Genomic DNA, 24,864 nt, shown 5'->3' with positions numbered 1-24,864 from the left:
CAGCCAAACCCTGCTCCAGAAAATCAAATGATGGGGCCTGAGTCCAATCTGAGGAATCAGAGGAATTTCCTAAGGGTCAGGCCGGCAGGGGGAGGCCTGGGCTCCATTCCTAACCCCTCAATGACCATCTGTGGGCACACTGCCCACTGCCCCTGTCCCCCATGAGGGGAGAGAGGGAACTGGCCACTGGATGAGCTTCCTTCCACAGCCCTGGCTCCTGCCCATCCAGATGGGGAGGGAATGGTGCCAGCAGGAGCAGAACCCAGGCCCAGCAGTGCCAAAGCGCCTCTTGGCCTAGGAGGGGGTCATGTCCCCGCAGGCGCTGCCAGCATGGAGACACGCTTCCCAACCCACTGGCAAGGCCCCATGGGGCCCATCTTTACCCTGTCGCCCTTCCAGTGGTCAGAGGGTGCCCACAACCTCGGGGATAGCTTCTGGGCGAGCCCACAAGGACAGGCACCATGCTGAGGCCGGGGACAGGGCTGCAGCAGGAGGCCTGGGGTGTGGGGTTCACACAGGGTGGAGTCCACGTCCGTCCGTCCTGCTGGGACCAGAGGGGCACTTGCAGTCACTGCGGGCTCTGGGGTACCCGGGTGGAGGAGGCTGCTGAGGGGAGGAGGGCCTGCTCACCCCGGGAGGGGGAGGCCTTCCTGCACATCCAGAGCAGCACCACATGCCGCGGTTACGCTCCCCTTATTTTCTTAAAGCGACACTATTTAGAGCAGCACATGCAGCAAGCGTTTTGGACGAAAGCTGGGCAGTGACTTTACTTCTGAACTGTGACTTCATCAGGGCAGAAGCTGGTGAGGGGCACATGGGGACACGTCACATTAGTCTCCCTGTTTTTGTGCATTTGTGATTCTCTGTAACAGAAAGTAGGAGAAAAAGACATAAAGACAATGAAAGGCAATGAACACAGTGGGGTCAAGTCTTTGTAACATCCAGCGGTGAAGCAGCACCCTCATCTATAAGGTGCTCTTACAAATCAATAGGAAAATCCAAAATCCCAACTCAAAGTGGGTCAAGGTCATAAACAAGTGATGTGGCCACAGAGACAAGGTGCAAAGCAACGAGTGTGGAAATGATCCTGTGTGCACACATGTGCATGGAAAAAAGACAGCAAGGGTGCATCTCAGGCGGCGTGGCACTCTGGGTGGAGGGCCGGCCTCGGGCAGCTCCAGCCCACATGCTGCAGGCACCAGCGTTTGAGGGGGAGCAGGAGCTCCTGCCACAATCAGAACGTAAGTCAGAGGCGGAAAGCAGACATCCCAGCAGGCGGGCAAGTGAGCGAGGAGGCCGGGGAATTCAGCTCCTGGGGCCTGCGTGGCGCCGACGGCTGCGGGAGGGAGGCAGCAGGCTTTTCAGGGAGCTGGGGGAGCCATAACGGATTCAGCCTGAAAATCACATTTCCCCCGCAAAGAGGGAGCCCGCCGCACTGGACCAGACACCATGGAGGGCGGGGGGTGGACAGAGAGGGCCCCCCAGTGACCTCTTCTTGCCCCAGGCTGTCCACGTGGACACCCAGCAGCACACAGCCGACGATTATGCAGAGCATGACGCCCATGTGCAGGGAGAACAGTCTGGGGTGTTCTTCCCAAGGGGTTCTTGCCCTGTGCAAATGGGGTGCCCCAGGCCAAGGGCAGGCCAGGTCCAAGGCAGCGCTGGTCAGCCCCAGGGCAGGGCCACTGGGCAGGAGGTCCGGGAGGACTAGGGGCTGTGAGGGGGCTGATGTAGGAGGCTCAAGGTCAGGTCAAGGTAGGGACATTTCTGCGGGCTTGGGGAGCTCAGAGGCCAGGGCCAGAGCCAGGTCTGGGGAGGGGCCAGGTGACCGCAGGCTGGACGTGGCACAAGCAGGCCTTACCCTGGCGGGCGGGCAGGTGGGGCAAGTGAGCATCTCAGCTGCTGCCCACTTGGCAGGCAACATGAGCCACAAGGAGCCAGCACCAGGGCCTCCCAAAGGGTCTCAGCCTGAGAATCCCACTGGGGCAGGTCGGAGACACATGCTGCCTGTGCCAAATGTAGCACCCTCCAAATCTCCTTGGTTCCCTGGGACCGCCTCTCTGTGAAGACTCATGGGATGGGGATAGGATTCAGAGCAGCCCCCTAACTCCGCTCCTGCACCTGACCCAGGTTCCAGCAGCAGCTGCAGCCCGAGGCCCATGCCCTGCAGGCTCTGAGGGTGGGGTACAGGCAGCAAGGACCCACCTCCTCCACCGTTCCTGTGGCAGCCAGCCCAGGGGAACCCCAAGGGCTCAAGGCTGCAGGGTTGGGAAGCCATGGAGCTCCAGGCAAGGGTGGCTGGGGGCTGGCAGTCACAGTGCCCTCTCTGCCTGCATGGAAAGCCCACCCACCCCATCCCTGACCATGAGAGGGGAGCCTGGGGGGGTAAGGGAGGGTTTGAGCCACAGGCATCCCACGGTGTGGGGTTGGCTGGCTCGCTGCCTCCATCACCTCCTCCACCAGACAACTGGCCTGCAAGGTGGCCTGTGTGGTTCCCTCAGTGCCCCACCCCCAAGTCCTGCTTACCCTCCACCCCATCTCAGGGAGAGCAGAGAAGCACTGGGGGACAATTATGAGGGCCCAGCCATATCCGACCGCACTCTGGGACCCAGGCATTGAAGAGGAGGGGCCTGTGGCTCACAGCCAGGCTGGGGCCAAATCCAGACAGATCCGACCAGCACCAGGGCCTGGGAGCCCAGCCCCTACCAAAGGGCCAAGGGATCAAGAGATGCCCTGATGGGCCCCCCCGCCCCGAGGCACAGCCAGGGCAGCTGTCTAGCCAGGCTGAGGGCTGCGGCCTGAGGACATCAGTGCCCTCTGCCTGGAATGCCCTTTCCCCACTCCAGCAGTGGACCCCCCCCCTCACCATGGCAACACCCAGGCTTCTCCGGGAGGGACAGAGCCTCTTTGTGGTGGTACAAAGCCCCTTTGAGGGGTGGCGGCGGTGCAGCCCCTGGAAGCCTGTGGCCAATAAGCCTCTGGGGGGCAAGGCAGGGCCCCCCTGCCCATCACCCTCCTTGGTAGGAGAGCCTGGTGGTTAGAGGCTGGGACACATCCCCACTTCCGCACCCCCTGCCCTAGCTGCCCACAGAAGGGTCCCTGGGAGGAGCCCAAGGCCCGAGCAATGGCTCTCTGCTGGGGGTTGGGGGTTTTCCTACCGTCTTCCTCATGGTTTTGACAAGGAACACACTCTGCCTGGAGAGGTGGAATGGAGGAGTGGAAAAGGCATTGGCAGCAGGGAAACTCCCATCTAACGGGAACAAGCTCAGGGCCCAGTGGAATGGACAGTCCAGTCCTCGTGGGGCTGGCAGGGCAAATGGCAGGAGGTCCGGCGTCAGGCCGGCTAGGGGGCTGCGCACGCCCCAGCTCACTGTCTCTCCCTTCTCTGGCTGGCTCCCCTGCTGCAGGGGCCCTGCCATCACCTGTCCACCCTGGGCAGGACGCGGCTGGCTCAGCTGAGGAGCTGGGTCAGCCCTGCTGCAGCCACAACCTCAGGGCAGGCCTGGCCTGGACAAGGGCGAAGTGGCCTGGTTCGCCCCAGGGTTGGGGTGATGGGACCCTGAGGACAGTGTCAGTCCCAGCCATGGTGACAGGACCCAGCACAGAGTGCCCCCCGCACCCAGCATGGCCACCCTGTCTGTGCCCCAGCCCCACAGCCAGGGAGGCTCACCCCAGCAGGTCCCCAGCGCTGGAGGTGGCCTCAGGCCTGGAGTCCCTGCCCACCCTAGCCCGTGGGTCCCTGAACTGCTGACTGCTGCTGACCAGGCACTTGGCAGGGCCCCACATGCTGGGCGCTCTGCCTGCATGGCCCTCCCCAAGTGACCTCAGCCTGACCCACCGCAGCTTTGCTAACTAAGCCCCTGGGGTGGGGTCACGGCCCCCAGGCTGCAGCATGAAGCAGCGCTGGCCCCAGGAGGGATTTGTCCCTTTGTGGGCAGATTCACACAGGTCCCAGGGAGGGCTCAGGGGCCGCCTTGGCACAGCAGTACCCCTCCGAGTCAGCAAGTGCCCCATGCACCCCCATGAGGGCCCCCACCTCACCCTCCCCGCCTGCTTTCCCGTGGGCCTTCCTGCTAGCTGCTGACACTTGCAGGCACCAGGCATGTCCTGGGACCATCATCAGCAGTACCGGTTAATCCTCCCCACAGCCCTGGCAGGGAGGGGACAGCAGGGCCAAAGTGGCAGGGGGTGGGGTGTCCCAACAAAGCCCAGCCTGGGTCCTTGCCAACTAGGGAGACAGGCCTGGGACTCAGCTGGATGCCTGAAGTTCTCTGGGAAGAGTGAGACGTATGGGGAAACTGGTCATTCATTCTCTCATCAGGGAACAACACCGGGGACCCAAGCAGGGAGACCCCACCAGGCCCTGCCTGAGGGGCCAGGGCCAACAACCAGCGCAGGTGTCAAGTCTTCCTGCTGTGGGAAGAGGCACCGTGCCGTGGCGAGGCTGTTGCAGTGGCCATGGCCACCCGGGTCTGAATGGATCAGAAGCGGGTGAGTGTGAGGGAACGGGGCATGCCCTGAGGAGGGAGGTTCCAGGCTCTTCCAGCCCCACTCCTGGCCCTCTGCCTCAAAGGGCCAGGTCCCCTCTGGTCTGCCCTTGCCCAGGGTCCCGCGTGGTCTTTGGCAAGCTCTGGATCTTCCTGGGGCCCCCAGGGACACCTCTTCCCTCCCAGAAGCTGAGCTGGACACAAGCCTTGCTGCTCCCAACCCCCTTCCCTGCCTGAGAGCCAGCTGCTGTTCCTGAAGCTCCAGAGCGCCCATGGCAACAGGTCCAGACACCAGCAACCTCCAGCAAAGTCCCGCCTTTAATATGCAAACAACCCAGTGGGAACGGGCAGGGGGCTCTATCCCACCCGACCCAGTGCAGACTTTAGGCCCTGCGGCGTCCTCATCTGGCTCCCCCCACCCACCCCCACACCATGAGAGCCTACTGGGAGAGTCTGTGTCCAGCCCCTGCCACAAGGAGGCAGGGACCCTGCAGAAGGTGTGCTGACAGTTTGGGGATCTCCTAAAACTCACCCGCAGGCACACGCATGCAGCCACCCACACTGTCATGCACACATATGCATACATAAACCCACCCACAGGGACTCACAGATGCACCCAAAGGCACACACATCCCCCACATTCCCACAGGTACGCACACGCCCATCGACACTGTGTGGCAGTTGCTGAGCTCACCAGGAAGCCAGCATCACTCGCCCTGCTGGACAGTGGGCAGTGGGCGGCCTGAAGTCGGACAGGTCTGCGAGTGGGGGAGGGGAGGATGACTCCTCAGTCATCATGGCTCCTGGTGAGGGTCAGCATCCTGGGCAGACCCCACTACTGTCCTGAACACTGGGCAAGGATGCCCCCCACCAAGAGGTCAGGCCTATCTCTGACACCATGGCCTGCAAGTGGCTGCAGCCTCTGATCTACACTGAGGTCTCTCTGTGACAGGCGTGGGTGGCCAGGCCAAGGGCCCCAAACAGAAGTACCCAGCGTGCACACACCTTCCCCCACTGCCCCTGCAGCGCTCCAGTGTCCCCTCAGAGGACCCCGGAGAGCTGCCTTCCACTGAATTGCGTTTTAGTTTTTTTTAATTTAGTTCAATATTTGTGCATTTATTAGCACACATATTAGGGAATGGCTGATGCATGTCCTCAAAAGGTTAAAGACTGTTGAACTAATGAACTGGGAACAGACCACAATGAAAAGGAGCATCATAAATGATGGGGAGCCCGCGGAGATTTACAGGAGACGAGGGCAGTGGCAGCAAGCAGCAGACAGGCCGCTGCAGCAAGTCAGCAAACAGCGAGGGAGCAGAAAGCCAACTCAGGGCGTCCTTCCAAACCAGGAGAAAAGGACAGAGTCGACAGAAGAGGGAAGGAGGGGATGGATGGATCCAACACGGATCTTGGGCCAAGCTCCCACCCAACAGGAACTCCCGGGGAGAACAAGCAGACACAGGGCTCAACGGAGAAGGCCTCTAGCGGGGTTGTCAGTGTCCAGGTCGGAATCTGAGCTCTGTCCAGAAAACAAGCCGAGAATACTGTGGCTAGGTCTATTCCTGGCATTTTACGACCCACTCTCATGAGACGGGTGTTCCCCCAGTCTCCTAACTGTGCAGTGTCCGCTCCACAGTGTGGGAGGTGGCCCGCCCAGCCTGGCCCGCAGCCGTGCAAATGTCACCAGCTGCACCGAGGCCTGGGCCACATTCTCCACTGGGCTGTCTCCATCCCTGGAGGGGCTGGCATCGTCCGCCCGCAGAGGTCAGCTGCAGCGCTCCACGCTCACTCGTCACCTCTCATGTTACAGACACTCTTTCAAGGGAAGGAATAGCTGACAGCTTTGTTAAAATAAACAGAACGCCTTGCCTCCCTCGCTGGAGGTCTCTAAAAGGGCTGACCCGGCTCTGAGATTCCTTGAGGAGACGCCATGGTGAAGTTCCTGGATTTTCTGCGATCATTTGCTGTTCACACGGTCGCTCTTTCCCTGGGAGGCAGTGCACAACGGCTCACCGGGAGCTGTCACTACCGCTTTAAGAACAAAAAGAAGAGACCAACTGCAGGCTCCGCGAGGCCTGGCCGACCCAAGTGGCCCCGTGCTGTGCTTCGGGGGTTAGAATCAGGGAGGGGGTGCCCCACCGCAAGCAGAGGCTCAGGCGCCACCCTCAGGGAACAGGGCTATTGAGAGGTCCAGCTCTCTCTTTTCCAGCGGGGCCCTGCCACTCTGCAAGCTTTGGCTGTCGGCAGCAGTCCTCTGCCAGCTGCCCATGGGGAGTATTTCAGTCTCAGGAAATCTGCGGATCTGTGGACTGTGATGGCTGCAAGCGAGTGGGTGTGAATCCATGAAACACAACACAAGGTCCGGCCAACCCAGACAGCCACACACGCACAGGAGCATCAATATGTGAGGCGGTGGGCGGGTTAATTAACTAGACGTGGAAACCTTTTCACAACGCGCATGTACATCAAGTCACCGCAGTGTACGCTCCAAATACCTTACAGTATTATATGTCAGTTATACCTCAACAAAGCTGAAAAAAAAGAAGAAAAACAAAGGAATATTTTTAGCTACCCTAATTTTAACATTCAGTTGCTTAAAAAGAAACTTGAAAAACGTAAAAAAGAAAACAAAACCTACTCACTTGTGTTTAGTATGCCTTTTCCTTGTTAATATTTTAAAATAAAAAGAGAATAAAAGAATATTGTGAACAATTATACACCAACAAATCAAATAACCCAGATGAAACAGACAAATTCCTCAGAACACACAACCTACCAAAACGGACCTATGAAGAAACAGAAAAGCTGAGCAGACCTCTAACTAGTAAGGAGATTAAATCCATAATCAAGAACCTCCAACAAAGACAGGCCAGGACCAGACAGCTTCGCTGGTTATCCCACCAAATATTCAAAGAAGAATTAACATCAACCTTCATCAGACTGTTAACAAAAATTGAAGAGAAGGGCATACTTCCTAATTCATTCTATAAAGCCAGCATAACCCTGATACCAAAGCCAGAAAGAAAACTATGGACCAATATCCCTTAAGAATATTGATGCAAATATCCTCACCAAAGCACGAGCAAACTGAATTCAGCAGCATATTAAAAGGATTATAAACCATGACCAAGCGGGATTTATTCCTGAATGCAAGGATGGCTCAACATACAAAAATCAATCAACAAATGCACACCACGTTAACAGCATGATGGGAAAAAAATGATCATTTCAACTGATGCAAAAAAAGCATTTGACAAAATTCAACACTATTTCATGATAAAAACACAAAACAAACTAGGGATAGAAGGGAACTTCCTCAGTGTAATAAAGGCCACATACGGAAAGCTACATCATACTATACATACTACATATCATACTATACGTACACCACAGCTAATACCACATTCAAGGGTGAAAGACTGAAAGCTTTTCTTCTAAGAACAGGAATAAGGAAAGGATGCCAACTTTTGCCACTTCTACTCAACAAAGTTTAGAAGCCCTAGTTAGAGCAATTATGCAAAAGAAATAAAAAGTATCCAAATTGGAAAGGAAGGAGAAAAATTATCTCTGTTTACAGATAAGATGATGCTTTATGTAGAAAATCCTAAAGATTCCATTAAACCTCAGAACTAATGAACAAGTTCAGGAAAGCTACAGGGTACAAAATCAACAAACAGAAATCACTTGTATCTCTATGCACTAACAATGAGAAATCTGAAAAGGAAATTAGGAAAATGATTTCATTTACAACAGCATCAAAAATAATACAATACTTAAGGATAAACAACTAAGGGAAAAAATAATTGCATACTGAAAAATACAAAATCTTGCTGCAAAAAATTAAGAAGACCTAAATAAGTGGAAAGATATTCTTTGCTCATGGGGTGGAATATACTGTTAGGATGTCAATGCTACCAAAAGAGATCTACAAATTTAATGCAATCCCTATCAAAATCCCATGGATTTTTTACAGAAATAGGAAAATCCATCCTAAAATTCATACAGAATCGCAATGGGCCCTGAATAGCCAAAACAATCTTAAAAAAGTAGAGCAAATTCGGAGGATTCACACTTCCTGATTTCAAAACTTAATACAAAGCTATAGGAATCAAAACAGTGTGGTTTGGGGCCAGCCCTGTGGCCGAGTGGTTAAGCTCACACACTCTGCTTTGGCGGTCCAGGGTTTCACCAGTTCGAATCCTGGGTGCGGACATGGCACTGCTCATCAAGTCATGCTAAGGCGGCATCCCACATGCCACGACTAGAAGGACTCACAATTAAAAATACACAACTATGTACCAAGGGGCTTTGGGGACAAAAAGGAAAAAAAAAGATTAAAAAAAAAAAGAGTGTGGTTATAGCATGAAGACAGATTTATAGACCAATGGAACAGTACGGAAATAAATCCTCACATTTGTGGTCAATTGATTTGTTATGAGAGTGATAAGACCATTCAACGGAGGAAAGAATACTCTTTGCAACAAATGGTGCTGGGGAAACTGGACATCCACATGCAAAAGACTGAATTGGTACCTTTACCTTACACCATATACAAAAATTAACTCAAAATGCATCAAAGATCTAAACATAAGACCTAAAACTATAAAGCTGTTAGAAGAAAACATAAGAGAAAAGCTTTGTGATGTTGGATTTGGCAATAATTTCTTGGATATGACACCAAAAGCCTAGGCAACAAAAGTAAAAATAGATAAATTGTACTATATCAAATTTAAAACTTTTGTTCATCAAATGGCATCATCAACAGAGTGAAAAGACAATCTAAGGAATGGGAAAAAATATTTGCAAATCATATACCTGATAAGGGATTAATAGCCAGAATATATAAAGAACTCCTATAACTCAACAACAAAAACCCAATTAAACACTGGGCAAAGAATTTGAATCAAGATTTCTCCAAAGAAGATATACCAATGGCCAGCAAGTATATGAAAAGATGCTCAACATCACTAATTATTAGGGAAATGCAAATCAAAAGCACAATGAAAAGACATCTTACACCCATTACGTGGCTACTCTTAAAAACACAAAATAGCAAATGTTGGAAAGGATGTGGATAAATTGTGCACCTTGTGCACTGTTGTGGGAGGTAAAACAGCACAGCTGCTATGGAGATAAACACGGTGGCTCCTTAAAAAATCAGCATAGAGAGAGTGACGTCAGCATCACAGCTGAAAGAACTTGCCCGGGACTCTCTCCCCTCCAACATACAACAAAAAGGGGCAACCATACTCCAAAAGAGGATACCTTAACACAATGCAAAAACCTCGGAGAGGCACACAGCCACACGACGGAGGGCAGAGAGGCTGGAGCCCCCTCTGGAGGAGCTGGAACGGGGTAAGAGACAACTTTGCTCCCTCCCCTAAAGGCGATCCCTGAGGATCCGTGAGGGAAGGAACGCGGGAGGGGACGTGCATTCTCAGGATCACCAAGGACTCCCTAGGGCCCTTGCAGCCTAAGGGAAGCCCTCTAACGGGGCGAAAGCTTTTGCGGTGCATGACCTCATCATGCCAACAGCCTAGGAGACCACAAAGCAAGAGCTGATAGAAATTCCGAAGTGCACACAGGAAAAAGTTCCCTCCCCCCACCTGCCCCGCACCCCTCCACTGCCTGGGATCTCGACCGACAGAGGAGAGCTCAGAATATGTGGCTCTTGACCCCCACCCAGTGGCGATAGGCAGTAACTGCAACCGAATAATAGAATGCCTAAGACCCACCTTCCAACATCAGACCCTACATCAAATCTCCAGACCAGAGAGGAAACGACACTCAGAACTCAGTCCTGAGGACACAGAAATATGTAAGCTAAATGACAATGAATTCAAAATAGCTATCATCAAAAAGCTCAACGAGGTAAAAGAGAATGTAGAAAAACAATTCGAGTTCAGGAGCTACTTCAGAAAAGAGATTGAAACTATAAAGAAGACTCAATCAGAAATATTAGAGATGAAAGACACAATGGAAGAGATAAAGCAAAATATGGATTCCCTGAACACTCGAATGGACAACATAGAGGAGCGTATCAGCATAATGTAAGATAGACATGTTGAAATGCTCCAGACAGAGGAGAGAGAACTAAGACTAAAAAGAAAAGAAGAAAGTCTCCAAGAAATACTGACTTAATGAGGAAATGCAACATAAGAATTATAGGTATCCCAGAAGGAGAAGAGAAGGAGAATGGAGCAGAAAGCATGTTCAAAGACATAATAGCAGAGAACTTCCCAAAGCTAGGGAAAGAGAGGGAAATCTGTGTGGAAGAGGCTTCCACATCTCCTAGATTTGTCAATGTTAAAAGACCTACCGCAAGGCATATAGTACTGAAACTGGTAAAAATGAAGGACAAAGAAAGAATACTAAGGGCAGCAAGGCAGAAGAAAATAACCTACAAAGAAACCTCTATCAGACTTTCAGTGGATTTCTCTGCAGAAACCTTACAGGCTAGGAGAGAATGGAATGACATATTCAAGTCTTTAAAAGACAAGAATCTTCAGGGAAGAATACTCTATCCAGCAAAAATATCCTTCAGATATGAGGGAGAAATTAAATGTTTCCCATACAAACAAAAGCTAAGGGACTTCATAGCCACAAGACGCTCCCCTCCCCCCCCCCCACAGAAATCCACAAGAAGGCCCTCATACCTGAAAAAAATAAAGGGGAGGGGAGAAAGGAGTCACAAAACATAGAGTAAGGAGATAAATAGGGAGACAGAATCAGAATAGGATAGCAAATACTCAAGTATAGCCTTAAGCTAAATGGAAGGAAAACACCAAAAACAAAGATAATCCTGTCATTTTAACCACAAACTCACAACACAAGATGGAATAAGATATGAGAAAAACAACTTAGGAGAGGAGGAGGAAAGGGACTGAATTGGTTTAGACCAAGGAAATAAGAGACATCAGAAAAGGGACTATCTTATACTTGAGATTCTGAATACAAACCTCAGCATAACCACTAAACAGAAAAGCTGAACAGAGACACAAATAGTAAATAAGGAGAAAACAAAGAAACACATGATAAAAACTATGTAATTCAATGGGTAGACCAAAACAAAGGACAAGAAACAAAGGAAATACAGGAAAACTGGAAAACGAACGATAAAAATCATAGCATTCAGCCCTCATACAGCAATAATCACCCTAAATGTAAACTGATCAAATTCTCCAATAAAAAGACACAGAGTGTCAAGATGGATTAAAGAACAAGACCCAACAATATGCTGCCTCGAGGAAACACATCTCAGCTCCAATGACAACACAGGCTCAGAGTGAAGGGGTGGAAGACGATACTCCAAGCTAATGGCCGACAAAAGAAAGCAGGTGTCTCAATTCTTATGTCAGACAAAGTAGACTTCGAGATAAGGCAGGCAAAGAGAGACAAAGAGCGGCAGTATATACTGATCAAAGGGACACTCCATCAAGAAGAAATAACACTTATAAACATCTCTGCACCCAACACAGGAGCACCAAAGTTCATAAAGCAACTATTAACAAATCTAAAAGAAGATATTAATAATAACACAATAACAGTAGGGGACCTCAACACTCCACTCACATCAATGGACAGATCATCTAGACAGAAAATCAACAAAGAAACACTGGAATTAAATAAAAAGCTAAATCAGTTGGACTTAATAGACAGATATAGAACACTCTATCCAAAAACAGCAGAATACATAGTCTTCTCAAGTGCGCACAGAACATTCTCAAGGATAGACCATATGTTGGAAAACAAGACAAGCCTCAATAAATTTAAGAAGATTGAAATAATAACAAGCATCTTTTTCAATCACAATGCTATAAAGCTAGAAATTAATTACAAGAAAAAAGCTGAGAAAGGCACAAGGATGTGGAGACTAAACAATATGCTATTGAACAAGCAATGGATCATTCAAGAAATTAAAGGAGAAACCAAAAAATATCTGGAGACAAATGAAAATGATAGCATGCCATACCAACTCATACGAGATACAGCAAAAGCTGTATTAAGAGGGAAAATTCATCGCAATACAGGCACATCTTAACAAACAAGAAAAATCCCAGATAAGCAATCTCAAACTACACCTAGCTGAATTAGAGAAAGAAGAACAAACAAAGCCCAAAGTCAGCAGAAGGAGAGAAATAATTAAAATGTGAGCAGAAATAAATGCTATTGAAACAAAAAAGGCAGTAGAAAGGATCAATGAAACAAAGAGCTGGTTCTTTGAGAAGATAAATAAAATTGACAAATCCCTAGCCAGACTTACAAAGAAAAAAAGAGAGAAAGCTCAAATAAACAAAATCAGAAATGAAAGAGGAGAAATAACAACAGACTCCACAGAAATACAATGGATTCTATGAGAATACTACAAAAAAGATATGCCAACAAAATGGATGATCTAGAGGAAATGGATAAATTCTTAGACTTTTACAACCTCCCAAAGCTGAATCAAGAAGAAACAGACAATCTGAATAGACCAATCACAAGGAAAGAGATTGAAACAGCCATCAAAAGCATCCCAAAGAATAAAACCCGAGGACCAGATGGCTTTCCTGGGGAATTCTACCAAACTTTCAGAGAGGATTTAATACCTATCCTTCTCAAGCCATTCCCCAAAATTAGGGAAGATGGAACACTTCCTAACACATTCTACGAGGCCAACATCACTCTGATACCAAAGCCTGACAAGGACAGTACAAAAAAGGAGAACTACAGGTTAATATTGCTGATGAACATAGATATAAAAATCCTCAACAGGGGCTGGCCCCGTGGCCGAGTGGTTAAGTTCGCACGCTCCGCTGCAGGCGGCCCAGTGTTTCGTTGGTTCGAATCCTGGGCGCGGACATGGCACTGCTCATCAAACCACGCTGAGGCAGCGTCCCACATACCACAACTAGAAGAACCCACAACGAAGAATATACAACTATATACCGGGGGCTTTGGGGAGAAAAAGGAAAAAATAAAATCTTTAAAAAAAAAGAAAAAAAAAAAATCCTCAACAAAACTTTGGCAACCAGAATACAGCAATTCAATTTCCACTGAAATGACCAATGCATCTCTCACTGACTACCTTTCACATGCTGAAAAGAGAAATTTCTAATAGATACGGTTCAGAGAGGACAGGGCTGAGGGAAGATGCAGAAAATTAACCCATGAACCTGAGGTTGTCCTGTGAAATTCACTGCTGTGTCTCTGCCAGCGCTCAGGCCTCTGCATGGACAAAGCAGACCCAACCAATCTAAACCTCCTCCTGCTGCCTCATATAGAACCAAAGGTGGCTGTGGGCAGGGACAGAGACCACCTTGGCCTCTGCAGATCACAGGCCAGAAGCGAGGGGCAGTTAGCACAGCACCTGGCATGTAGCAGGTGCTCAATTAGTTTCTGCTGCATGAAGCAGGTAATGACGAGCAGCTGCAGAACAGTGCCCAGGCCACCCTGAGGAATCACAGCACGTGCTCTAAGTGAGGCCAATTTTTGCAAGAAACGAGAAATGTCAGGTGGACTGCCTTGGGGCTCCCGATGGCTCAAGAGGATGCTGCCTTGCTGAGGACACCCCTGTGTCTAGAATGACACAACAGGTGGGTCCACAGAGACCCTCACCAGGCAGAACCTGCTGGGTCTGGAGGTGGGTGCAGCAAGGAGTGAGGCTGGTGGTGTTGCATGGACCTGGTATGTCTGTTATCCTGAAGGTGATGGGGGGATCTCCCGGGGGAGGGGGTGTTGAGGGGAGAAGCCAGATAAATATTTGCTGAAGGAGTGGGCAAGAGAACCAGGCCCAGCTCAGGGGCTTCCCCTGTCCCAGCTGAAGCGGGCCCCCCACTAGCTTCGGGGGAGGGGATGGCAGCACTCCTCCACTCCCACACAGCCCCCTTCCCCTGCCCAAGGCTGCTGTCCTCAGACCCAGTTTCTGGCCTGAGGCTCATTCCTGCTGACCGTCAGTTGAGGGGTGGGGCTCAGAGCGAGAGGGGCAGGACAAGTGGGGTCAGGGCAGGGAACTGAGTCACCAGGAGCAAGGGGATGTGCTGACCCAGGGTTCCCTCAAGGTACAAGTGTGCCACCTGTATCAGGGTCACAGACGGCCTCCTTCCCTGCCCACACCCTGGGGCACTGCCCGCCCCACCTCTAACAGCAGTAAACCTCTGGAAGTCCTGGCTCTATAAAGACAAAGGCTTAATTACCAGCATAATTACAAGCATAAAGGCTTAATTACAAATTAACCAATGCCCCTGTTTCAAAGGTTTGGCAAATTTATTTCTTCAAATACAAATACTCACTGAATTAGTCTCCTCACAAACAACAGCTCCCTGCAGATGGGCAAACGCTCGAGAATTGTCACCAAGAAGCCTGGAAAGGGAAGCTGTGCGTGCCTGAGGCAGGACTGTGCGGAGGGCTCAAGGTCCGCTCCCAGAGCCTCAGTTTCCCCATCATAATCCCCTGCCCCTCACCTGGGAGGCAGTGAGCCAGGTGGGGTCTGGGCCATGGCCCTGTCTCCCCTGCGGCCCTAGACAGGTCACCTGTCCTCCTGGGTGGCAATGAGCCTGCCCCCACCCTGGGCAGGAGGTGACAGGTGAGGCTGGTGGTCTGTTCCCATCAAACAGGGCATCTGGGAATCCCAGACCCACGGCTTGCCCTCTCCCAGTGTGTTCAGGAAAGCCCCCTCTCCAACTCCAGTTCTCCTCAGGAGGCTGGGCATGTGGCCAGGGAGCTCAGAACACACTGTCCCAGCATCCTCCTCACTCCTACCCCGGGGCCTGGGCTGGGCTCTGGGGCCTCCCGCCCCCTGCAGGCCTGTCCCCGAACCCCTAACACCCCTGCCTCTCCCCTCCCCACCTTTGCTTTCCCTTCGGCCTGTCAGGCCTCCTGGACAGGGTCCCCAGGACACCACCTTCACCATGGTGGGCAGACTGGGTGGCCCATGGCATGCTCCAAAGGGCTGACACCCTCAGCAGAGCCTCCAAACAGCATGGGGGGGCGTGTGCTGCGGTGCTGGAGCCCTGGGCCTCGGGCTGTGTGCAGAGGAGACTCGCTTTGACTCTCAGGGCCCAAGCGCACCCTCCCTGGGGTCCTGACTGACCACAGAGGAGATTGTCCGTGGGAGTGCTGGCCACATCAGGTCTCCAACCCCCAAGGGGATCAGGATGAGGGGAGCTGAGGATGGGGGACCTGCAGGGCACATCGCCACAGGGACAGGTGTCACCTCGTACACACCTGCTGTGGCACCTGGGCTCCCCTTCCACACATGAGGGAATGGGTGGGTGGCCCTCCCCGGAGGTGTGGCTCCCTGGACTGTCCGCCTGCCCAGTGGGGGTCTGTCTCCTGTGCAGGTCCCGGGGTGGGCTGTCTGAAGATGGTGGGCTGACTATTTCTCGGGAGAGGGGCTGTCGTGGGCATGCCCCAAGGCCACTCTCCCAGGCTTTGCTCAAGTCTGATAATCCTGCCCCGACTCTGCCCCCAGCACACCCCCCGGCCCTGCCTGGGCCTCCAGGTCAAGCCTAAGTTGTTTAAATACAGAAAAACAGCTCTGGGCATGAGGTGTTTCCTGCAGCGGCCCTGACAGGGGAGAAGAGCTGCAGACAGCCCGAACATCCACAATGGGATGCACTTCCCCGGCCCTCAGCTGCAGCAGGACACAGGCCCCAGGGACAGCGGGACCAGGCCTGAGTGTGTCCATAATGTGCAGAGGCCCGAGGGGCAAGGGCCAGGTGGTCAGAGGAGAGGAAAGGCAGGGGCACAGCGGGTGGCACAGGCAGGAGGGGGGTCGCGTTGACGAACCATCCAGACATTAACACGGGAGGCGCTGGTAAGGCAGGGGTCCCAGCCCCACGCGCTTTTTGCTGCCCACACAGGGCCCAGCTCCCAGGAGCATGGAGGGACAGACCTGCTGGCTTGTACGGTGTGATAGGCGGGATTTCTTTTTCCTTCTTCTTTCTATTTTCCACGTTTCCATAAACAAGCACATACTGCTTTATAAAATTTTTAAAAAGGCAAAACGGGGGACTCAGTGCTGTGGTCACTTGATATCTGCGGGCTGGTCTCATGGCCTCTCCCTCACTCTCAGCCCTTGGGCGCACCATGGGAGGCTGGCCTGGCCAGTTCCAGGAGGCAGCTCTGTACCAACACCAGGCTGTGGCCTTGACCCACGCCTGGGGCGAGGGCTCTGGGGTGATGCGGGGTGGATTCTCTGTGAAGGGAGACGCTGCTTTGAGAGGGGTGGGCCTTGACCCATGCCTGGGGCGAGGGCTCTGGGGTGATGCGCGGTGGATTCTCTGTGAAGGGAGACGCTGCTTTGAGAGGGGTGGGCCTTGCCTGGGGCTGAGACCCTCCACCTGTGCCACCCCAGATTCCTCAGTGGCCCAGGCCTTAGTTTCCCCATCTGTGTGCTCGGCGCCCTCCCAGGCTCTGTGGTCCAGATCCCATGGGCCAGGAATGGCCGCGGGGCAGCGGCAGCTCTCTCCAGAGCACAGAGCCAAAGCCCTGGGAGGAGGACGTGGGGCTGGCAGGCGCTCCGCAGCCTCATTATCTGCAAAACGCAGAGAGCGGCAAGTACATTCAGACGAAGACTGGCCTAATTAGGATTTCACGGAGACTGAAAATATTTTAAAAAGAAAAAGTTTAACTAAAGGCATATTTGAAATACCAAACTCATCGACTGCAAAAGTCAACCCGGCAAGATGCACTGTGGGGGCGGGTACCTCCCTCTCCCCTCCCCCACGCTGGGCAGCTGCCCTGTGGCAAGACCAGCCAGGGCCTCAGCCCCTGCACATCAGAGCTGCAGGGGGGCGTCCTTGCTGCACAAGACCTACCTCCCAGGGCTAAAGGTCATGCTGGGACAGGGCATGCCCAGGGCCTGGGGGAAGGGAGACCCCTCAGCAGCATGACTGTCTAGGGGCCTCACAGGCAGCTCCCCAGAGGGCAGCCCAGGCCGGGGAACAAAGCAGAACAAGTCCAAGGTACAGGCTGAAACTGACTATGGCCGAGTGACAGTGAGAGGTCCTAGGGACAGCCACATGAGGCATGTTGGAGGCAGGGATGCCCAGAGAGGAGAGTGACAAGGCTGGGAGCCAGGGGCTGGGTCAGCACACAAATAGCCACTGTGGGCCTGCAGAGATGGCCCAGGAGAACCTGCGGGCAGAGCACGGCTGGTGCGGCACCATCTCACCTGGTGGCCTGGGTGACGTAGGCTTCACCAGGCTGGCCCCACAGTACTGGCCATGCCACCAGCCATGAATCACCCCGAGCAAGGGATGGCACAGCTCACGCTGTATCTCTGGTGGCCGACACAGAACACCACAACGTGGAGCCTTTTGTGCGGCTCGGAACTGGTCTTGCCGCGTAGAGTGTTCCTCCTCCTGCCCCACCGAGAACCACGGGCTCCAGGGGTGGGGAGTGGCTTGGGGCTTCCCTGAGGACCGAGGTCTTGGCCCCCGCTTCTGATGTTGAGCCCACCTGGGCAATGACCCACAAGTCCAATCACAGAGGCCCCTGGACCCCTGGCTGAGAGCAGCCCCCAGGCAAGAGGGTGGCCGGCTAGCCTGCACCAGGCTCTCCAGCCACACGGCAAGATCCTGGCGGCAGGCAGACTGGCCGGCCAGGACTCACCTCCCAGCCCCCGAGGCTGAGACACAAACAGGACAGTGTGAGCGCCGGGCCTGGTGGTGCCTCCACCTGGGGTCATGTGGAAGAGGCTGGCTCACCCCCCCACAGCATGACAGGGACACCCACCTGTGAAAGTCACCAACACTAACATCAGGAGACCCACGCCCTCTGCAGGCGGCATGGCAGCTGTCTCCAGCCACAGGCAGCACACGGCACTTGAAGGCCCAAGGCCCGCAAGGGGCCCAGGTCACTCTGGGGTCTTCTGAGGAGGGCCCACCACAGCGGGGACCTGTTCTCAGTAATTGAGGGTGCTCAGCAGGGCTGCGAGAGTCCCGAGTGACAGGGAGACCAGAGCAGGACGTGCGGGGACCTGCACAGGCCACTAACCCAGCAGGGAGGGCCACTCGGAACAGCATGTGCCTCGGCGAGTCCAAAGAGGTCCTCAGAGGAAGGGCTCCAAGGAGGGGATCCAACCCGCACCTGCAGAGTGACCACGACTCTTAAGAACAAAGGCTGATCAAGGGGAGGCTCCGACCTGATCTTTCTTACAAGGCAGGGCGCGCTGGCCAAGGGCCGCCACCACCAGGAGCCCCACAACCTGCGGACACGTGCTGTAACATTGCTGACTTCTGGTGACAGAAAATATTCATCAAGAAACAGTTCAAGTACAACCGAATCAACAAAGATACAACATCACCTTATATTTATGTCAAAATAAACTCTAGATGGATGGAGCCTTGGGTGTAGACCCTAACTAGAAACACCTACAGGAAAAGATCAACCTGCATTCATCCAGCTATGTGCTAGGGCAGACAATGCACAGAGCAATGGAACAACTAAAAGGAAGAAAATTCAACAGATTTCACCACAAAATATGGAAGATTTCTGAACGTGAAAACCATCAGAAACAAAAATTCAAAAGCTGAAAAGAACCTGCAGCAGACAGACAGGGCGAGAGCTCACAGTTCAATGCGTGAAGGCTACACCAATGGCTGAGAAACACAGCAAAACCCAAGAAACCCTGCCTGGAGCCGGCTGTCACAGAAGGGCAGCCGTGCTCAGCAGCAAAGGCCACAGACTGCCGAGGGGCAAGGCCAGCCCGGGGGCTTCCCAAGTGGTGATGTCAGTGCCAGCATGGCTGTAGTGAAGGGCATCCACGTCCCCTGGGCCAGGCATCAGCGTCACCCCAACACCACCTTCCAGCTCCCCGCTCTCAGGAGGGCCTGCTGTTCATCACCATCTTGCAGTTCCGCAGCTGGTCACTCCTTTCTCTGCTGCCGTCTCCTCATCCAGGCTGAGGGCTCCCCCAGAGCAGGGCTGGGCCTACTGTGGTCACAACGCCCAGTGTCCAGCATGGAGCTCAGTGAGCAAGTGCTAAACGGCTGGAGGCGAGTATGGAGGACACATGGGTGCTTGCCATCAGCCCCTGTCCCAACTTCGTCTGGAGGCCCCCACCCCATCTCCCTCTTGATGGGGGCAGGGCCTCACCCCAGGGCAGGGCAGAGCAAGGAGCCCTGAGCCAGGGCCCAGGTTCTGCATCCCAGTCTAAGAAACTGTCCCAGCTCAGAGCAGAGATGGCACAAATGCCACCATCCATCCATCCAGTGCCCACGGCAGACACGAATATTCAGTCACCATGGCAGACAGGCATAATCTATCACCACACTAGAAAAGGGCAGGACAGAGACAGGAGACAGCGAGAGGAGAGAGAGGCAGAGAGAGGGCCAGAGACAAACAAGGAGAAGACTAGGAGCAGGAGACAGGGAGGGAAAAACAGGGAGAGGAAGAGAGCAAGCAACCAGGGCCACGGGGTGAGGGTGGCGGACGACTCCTGCAGGTCGTCACCAGGGCTGTCATCTGGCGTCCGGCTGGCCTGCCAACCTGAGGCCCGGTGGCCTACCAAGAGTTAAGGGAGACGGGGGCCAGGCTCCTGCCACATGTCACCTGTGCCACAAGCAATGTCACGTCCCAAGGCCTGGGTGCTCTGGCCCAGCGAGCCCTGGACGTGGCCTGAGCCTCTTCATCCCAATCCAGAAGCCCTCGTGGGGCCCAAAAGCCTGGGCACTGAGATGCTTGGCCAGACCTTGGTCCTCCTACACAGCCAGGCGGCAGCAGACCCCCAACTCCCACCAGCACGGCCAGCAGCTTTCCACACCTGTGGTCCTGGGGAACAGAGAAGAAGGAGCTGAGCCCCCCAGCCCTCTCCTCTGTCTTACAGCCCTCAGCACAGGACACTCAGGCGTCGGGAGGCCTGGGGGCTCCTGTGGTCTGTGGCCACTGCCTTCTTGCCACCACGAGAGCATGGCACTGGCTGGGCCAGGCCCTCTACGCTGGACACTCCGTGACACACAGAATCCACAGGGCTGGGTTGGCCGAGCCTCCCATGGAGACAATGCTCAGTGGGGCAGGGGCAGATGGCCGGGCTCGGGACTAGGGACCTGTACTGGAGGAACAAGAGTGACCGGGATCATTCTCATCAGCCACCACTACTCTGAACATGAGACCACCACAGCCAACTCTGACAGCCTTGGGTGCCAGCAGGGCATACCTCCCCACCATTCAGAGGGTCCTGTGGGACACAGGGACTACTCAGCCTCTGCCCCTGCTACACTTGCCAGGCAGCACACCTCAGTTCCACTGGAGCTATAACCGAGGAACCCACAAACATAGATAACACCCAAGGCAACAGGCCAGCACACAGCACCCATGGCTGTGAACAGGGGCATCACGACTGCTTGGTTACACACTGTCCACAGCTGCCTCCGCCCTACGATGGCAGACTGGCGCAGCTGTGCACAGCAGAGGCCATGCAGCCTGCAGAGCTGAACATCTGCTCTCTGGCCCTTCAGACAAAGCCAGCCACGTGGCCTCGGGGCCCTCCTCCGGGTGCTCCAGGTGTGACCCATCACCTGTCTCCCCCAGGCAGCAGGGACCACCCTGAGCCAAGAGCAGAGCTGGGTGGGCTGGGCCAACAGCAGACTGCCGTGGCAGGCGTCCAAGTCATGGCGGGTGAAGATCAGCCCTAGCTAACAGCCTGGTCGGTTGGCCCCACCACAGGCTTGTCCACCAAGCCAGACAGCGAACTGGTGGCTGCTGTCCACACTTAGGCCATCAATAAATCCAAGTAGGGCAGTGAGAGGCCCCCACATCCAGCCCTGTCCAGCCCAGGGGCTGTGCCCACTCAGGGTGAGGCTGACCAGAAGCGCACACAGGCTGGGGCCACAGTCCATCCCTCTGTCAACCACAGTGGGCAGACCCTCTAGGACACTCTGCCGTCCCAGGTGAGGGGATGTCCCCAGGCCGCATCCAGGTCACTTACCTGTCTTCAGAGGAGATCAGCACATCCTGATGTCCATCCTGCTGGCTCCGGCTCCTGCAGGGAGACCAGAGGGCACCACATGAGGCCCACCTGCTGGGCTAACTCCTTTCTAGATAAGACCAGATCCCTGGCTGAGCACTGTCACCCCTGACCCCAAGGTCATCCCATGGCATTCCCAACGCATCCCCACACACTTGTGCAGACTCTCTTGTCCCCACTCGACTGGGATTGTCACATCTGTACTTTACATTGGGCTGCCGTGGTCCCTTGTGAGTGTTCCTAATGCTGCTGACTAGCATTCAAAAGCGTGATGGTTCAGAGTTGTGGACTGACGATGACGTCTTTCTCCTTCCAGAAGGCTGGGTGTGCTTCTTCGGGATAAACAGCATAGCAGGGAGAACTCCCACACCAGGGTCCCACCAGCCCACACAGCGGGTTACGGCCGCCCAGGAGTCTGCCCCAACACCCACGTGGCCCTGCTCCCCCAACCTAAACCCCACTCCTGCCCTGTGGGACAGGCCACTTGCCTCTCCTGAGGCTCCCTGAGGTCAGTCCAGAACCCATGTCCCTGCTGGGTGGGCAGCCCTGCTCCCTAGTCCCCAGGACCCAGGCACTGGAGCTATGGCCAGGTGTGTCCCCATGCAAACCCCATGGGCTTCCTATCTGGGTCGATGACCAAGGGGATGCATTCCTTCTTGTTGTCTCTAGGCCTGGGGATGTTGCCAGAGAGTGTTTGTGATGTAAAAATGAAAAACAGGGTGGCACAGATGGAGGGAGGGTCTGGGCTGTGGATGGAAGGCCGTCTCTAGAGGGACACAAGTGATGTAAGCACTCTCCCCTCGGCTCAACCATGTTTTCCAAATTGTTCCGAGCCTCTGTCTCATCTTCCTTGGTGGATATGGCCCATTTAGGAGCCCCGAGGGTGGGTCTCCCTGTAGACAGCAGCCCCATGGGGAGGGTGGGAGTCAGCATGGGATCATGGGGGGTTAGGATGTGGGGGCCCAGAGGCAGGGAAGAACAAGGCGGCCAAGCCAGGCGTTTGTGTATGTGTGTGCACACTCACACGCGCGTGTGCCCAGTGGGCACCTGTGGTTGGGAGTTGGCCCGCTGACACCCTTGGCCCCACGGCAGAGGAGAAGCAGCCTTGCTGGGAATGTAACATTTTGGGACAAATCGTGCACAGAGGTTCTGTTTCGCCAAGAATGGTGTGCCTTTATCAGGCCTGCTAACCGCTGGCCTCGCACGAGGTCTCGTGAAGCACTGGCTGCACACCCTCATCTCACTGACTCTCACTAGGTGTCCTGGGTCAGCCTACTACCCCATTCTGCAGATGCCCAGTATTTGAACTCAGGTCTTCCTGTACCCAGGACCCCCCCCCAACTACTCACCAACCCAGCAGGGATGTGTGGTCACAAAAACTGGCTCCTTCCTCATGGGGCTCCGGCCAGGCCAAGAACTCCACAAAGGCAGAGGAGAACCAGTAGAAGACACCAGTGTGGGGGAGTGGCGGGCACCCGCAGGGCTGTGGGGGTGGAGTCCCAGGCAGAGCTTCCCGCAGGAGGAAGGGGGGGAGCAGATGGACTGGGAGGTATTGGGGGACACAGGGTGGTGGTGGTGGCAAGGGGAGGCCTGGGTCTCGGTCCCTAGAGCACCCTTGTTATAGGGCACTGTACAAGTGGGGTAGGGCAGAGCCTGACAGGAACCCTGGGGCAGTGGACAGATGGATGAGTGTGAGACACGAAGGCAGAACTAGTGACGGGATTTGTGACGAGAAGGCAGGGGCACCTGTCTTGAGGAGCCCTTCCCAACATCTCCTCAGTGCTGGTCTGCAGGCTCTGGGGTCACTTGCCAGGGCAGGGACCCTGAACCAGGAGCCTGGGGGCCAAGGGAGCCCCACGCCCCTTATCGGGCTCCAGCCCCAAACAACGACAGCCTGAGGAAGCAGACAGCCCCACTGGGCTTCACAGCCTGGGCCTACCGTTGATGTGGGCCCCCCCACGCTGGCGCTCTCCGAAAATCTGTCCAGTTTGTCCCCAGCCTTGGAAAGGCCTGCTGGGTCTCCAACTGGGGCAGGAGGCTGGTCCAGGCTGCAAGGCAAGTCACGCAGCCAGACTGGTAAGCTATGGACCTGTCATGTTTGACACATGAGGCAGCTCCCATGGACACAAACAGAATCCAGAGGAGGGATGGGGCCTGGGCTGGGCGGGCTGGGTGGGCAGCTCAGGGCAGTGGCAGGTGGTGAGGAGCCCGGATGAGGGTCAGATAGGCCTGCCTGGGATCTGGCGCGATACTCGAGTCGTGCATCCTGCTCTGCCTCAGCACATCCTCACGTGCCCTTCCAGGCCCCTGGTCACTCTGTGTGCGCCGTGAAAAGGCACGCACCTCCGCCGTACCCCTCATTTCACAGATGAGGATGCTGAGGCACTGGGAGGCACAGGCCCGCCCTGAAGGGCTGGCTCAGAGTCCTCTTCTGAAACCCTGGGCAAAGGTAGGGCGGCCCATGGAAGCCAGGGAGGCCCGTGGGGCAAATGCCTGAAGGAGGCCTCACTTCAGGGCCGTGCAGGGCCTGTCCTCCACTGTCCTTGCCCAAGTCTGTGCTCAACGACTCCCCATCAGCCCTTGGTCCCCCTCTGCCTGCACCAAGGGTGGTCAGGGGCACTGGAGCGACCAAGGGGCCTCTAATTGCATGCACGCCTCTCCAGCTCCACACCCTGAGGGGGCAGGCTGGAGAAGGCAGGGCTCTAGCCTCCCTGCCGGCTGCCTCAGGGACAGGTCCCCGCCGCAGGGGGGCTGGGTGGAGCCTGCCTGCCTGCCATGGCTATCCGGGGGCCCTCCAGTGGCCAGACTTGGCCTGTTGCTGCTTTGCTAGAAGCTGAGGACCCCTCAAGGCCCACTGGGGCAGTGGGAAGGGCCTGGCCTGACACAGGAGGGGCGAGACAGGGCAGCTGTGTAGGGGACAGGGGTGCCACCAGCTCTGGGCTCATCTCCTCGACCTGTGCAGCAGGCCAAGACATGAGCCCTCCCCGTGGGGAAGCCCGTGAAGGGATTCCTGACTGCCCCGCTCTAGTCAGTCCCTAATGCTGGGACTCCTGCAGAGTGGCCCAGTGACTCATTCCAGCCTTGATGGGAGCAGCACCACTTGAGCCACCACTGGGCAAGTTCCCAGTACCCCCTGTGGTCACCTTGGCCTCTCACACCGCTTGCCCCCAGGACCTCCACCCTCACAGGGCAGATGCTAGGGGCTGGCTGAGGCTCTGGGGTGCCTGTCTGTGCCCCCTAGCTGTGCTACAGTTCCTGGCTCCCCAAGGAGGTGCAGGGTCTCACTGCTCATGTCCCCCAGGCTTTTTTCTTGGGGTGAAGAGAACGCAGTGAACCCACCCTGAACCCTCATGCAGCGCAAACAGGGACGGAGGTGCAGCCCTGACCTCACGGAGCCTTGGAGAGGCCGAGGGGCCCCTGGGACTG

At 54.7% G+C, this 24,864-nt stretch overlaps 1 protein-coding gene across 9 annotated transcripts in view; it reads right to left on the bottom strand.

Annotated features, from left to right (window-relative positions):
• Positions 1–24,864, bottom strand: part of ARVCF (ARVCF delta catenin family member) — a 50,815-nt gene that overhangs the window by 24,088 nt on the left and 1,863 nt on the right. For 6 of the 9 annotated variants that reach the window (XM_023648080.2, XM_023648078.2, XM_070275150.1 and 3 more), the window contains exon 2: positions 21,400–21,453. The gene's annotated coding sequence lies outside the window, so the exon portion shown is untranslated. Of the gene's footprint in view, positions 1–20,163; positions 20,244–21,399; positions 21,454–21,647; positions 22,092–24,864 lie in introns of those variants that run through there. The other 3 variants (XM_070275151.1, XM_070275157.1, XM_070275152.1) reach the window with 2 other exon arrangements.

Source organism: Equus caballus, chromosome 8 (genome assembly GCF_041296265.1).
Source record: "Equus caballus isolate H_3958 breed thoroughbred chromosome 8, TB-T2T, whole genome shotgun sequence".
Taxonomy (NCBI): domain Eukaryota; kingdom Metazoa; phylum Chordata; class Mammalia; order Perissodactyla; family Equidae; genus Equus; species Equus caballus.
Note: the sequence above shows the minus strand (reverse complement) of the source record. Positions and strands in the feature narration are given on the sequence as shown.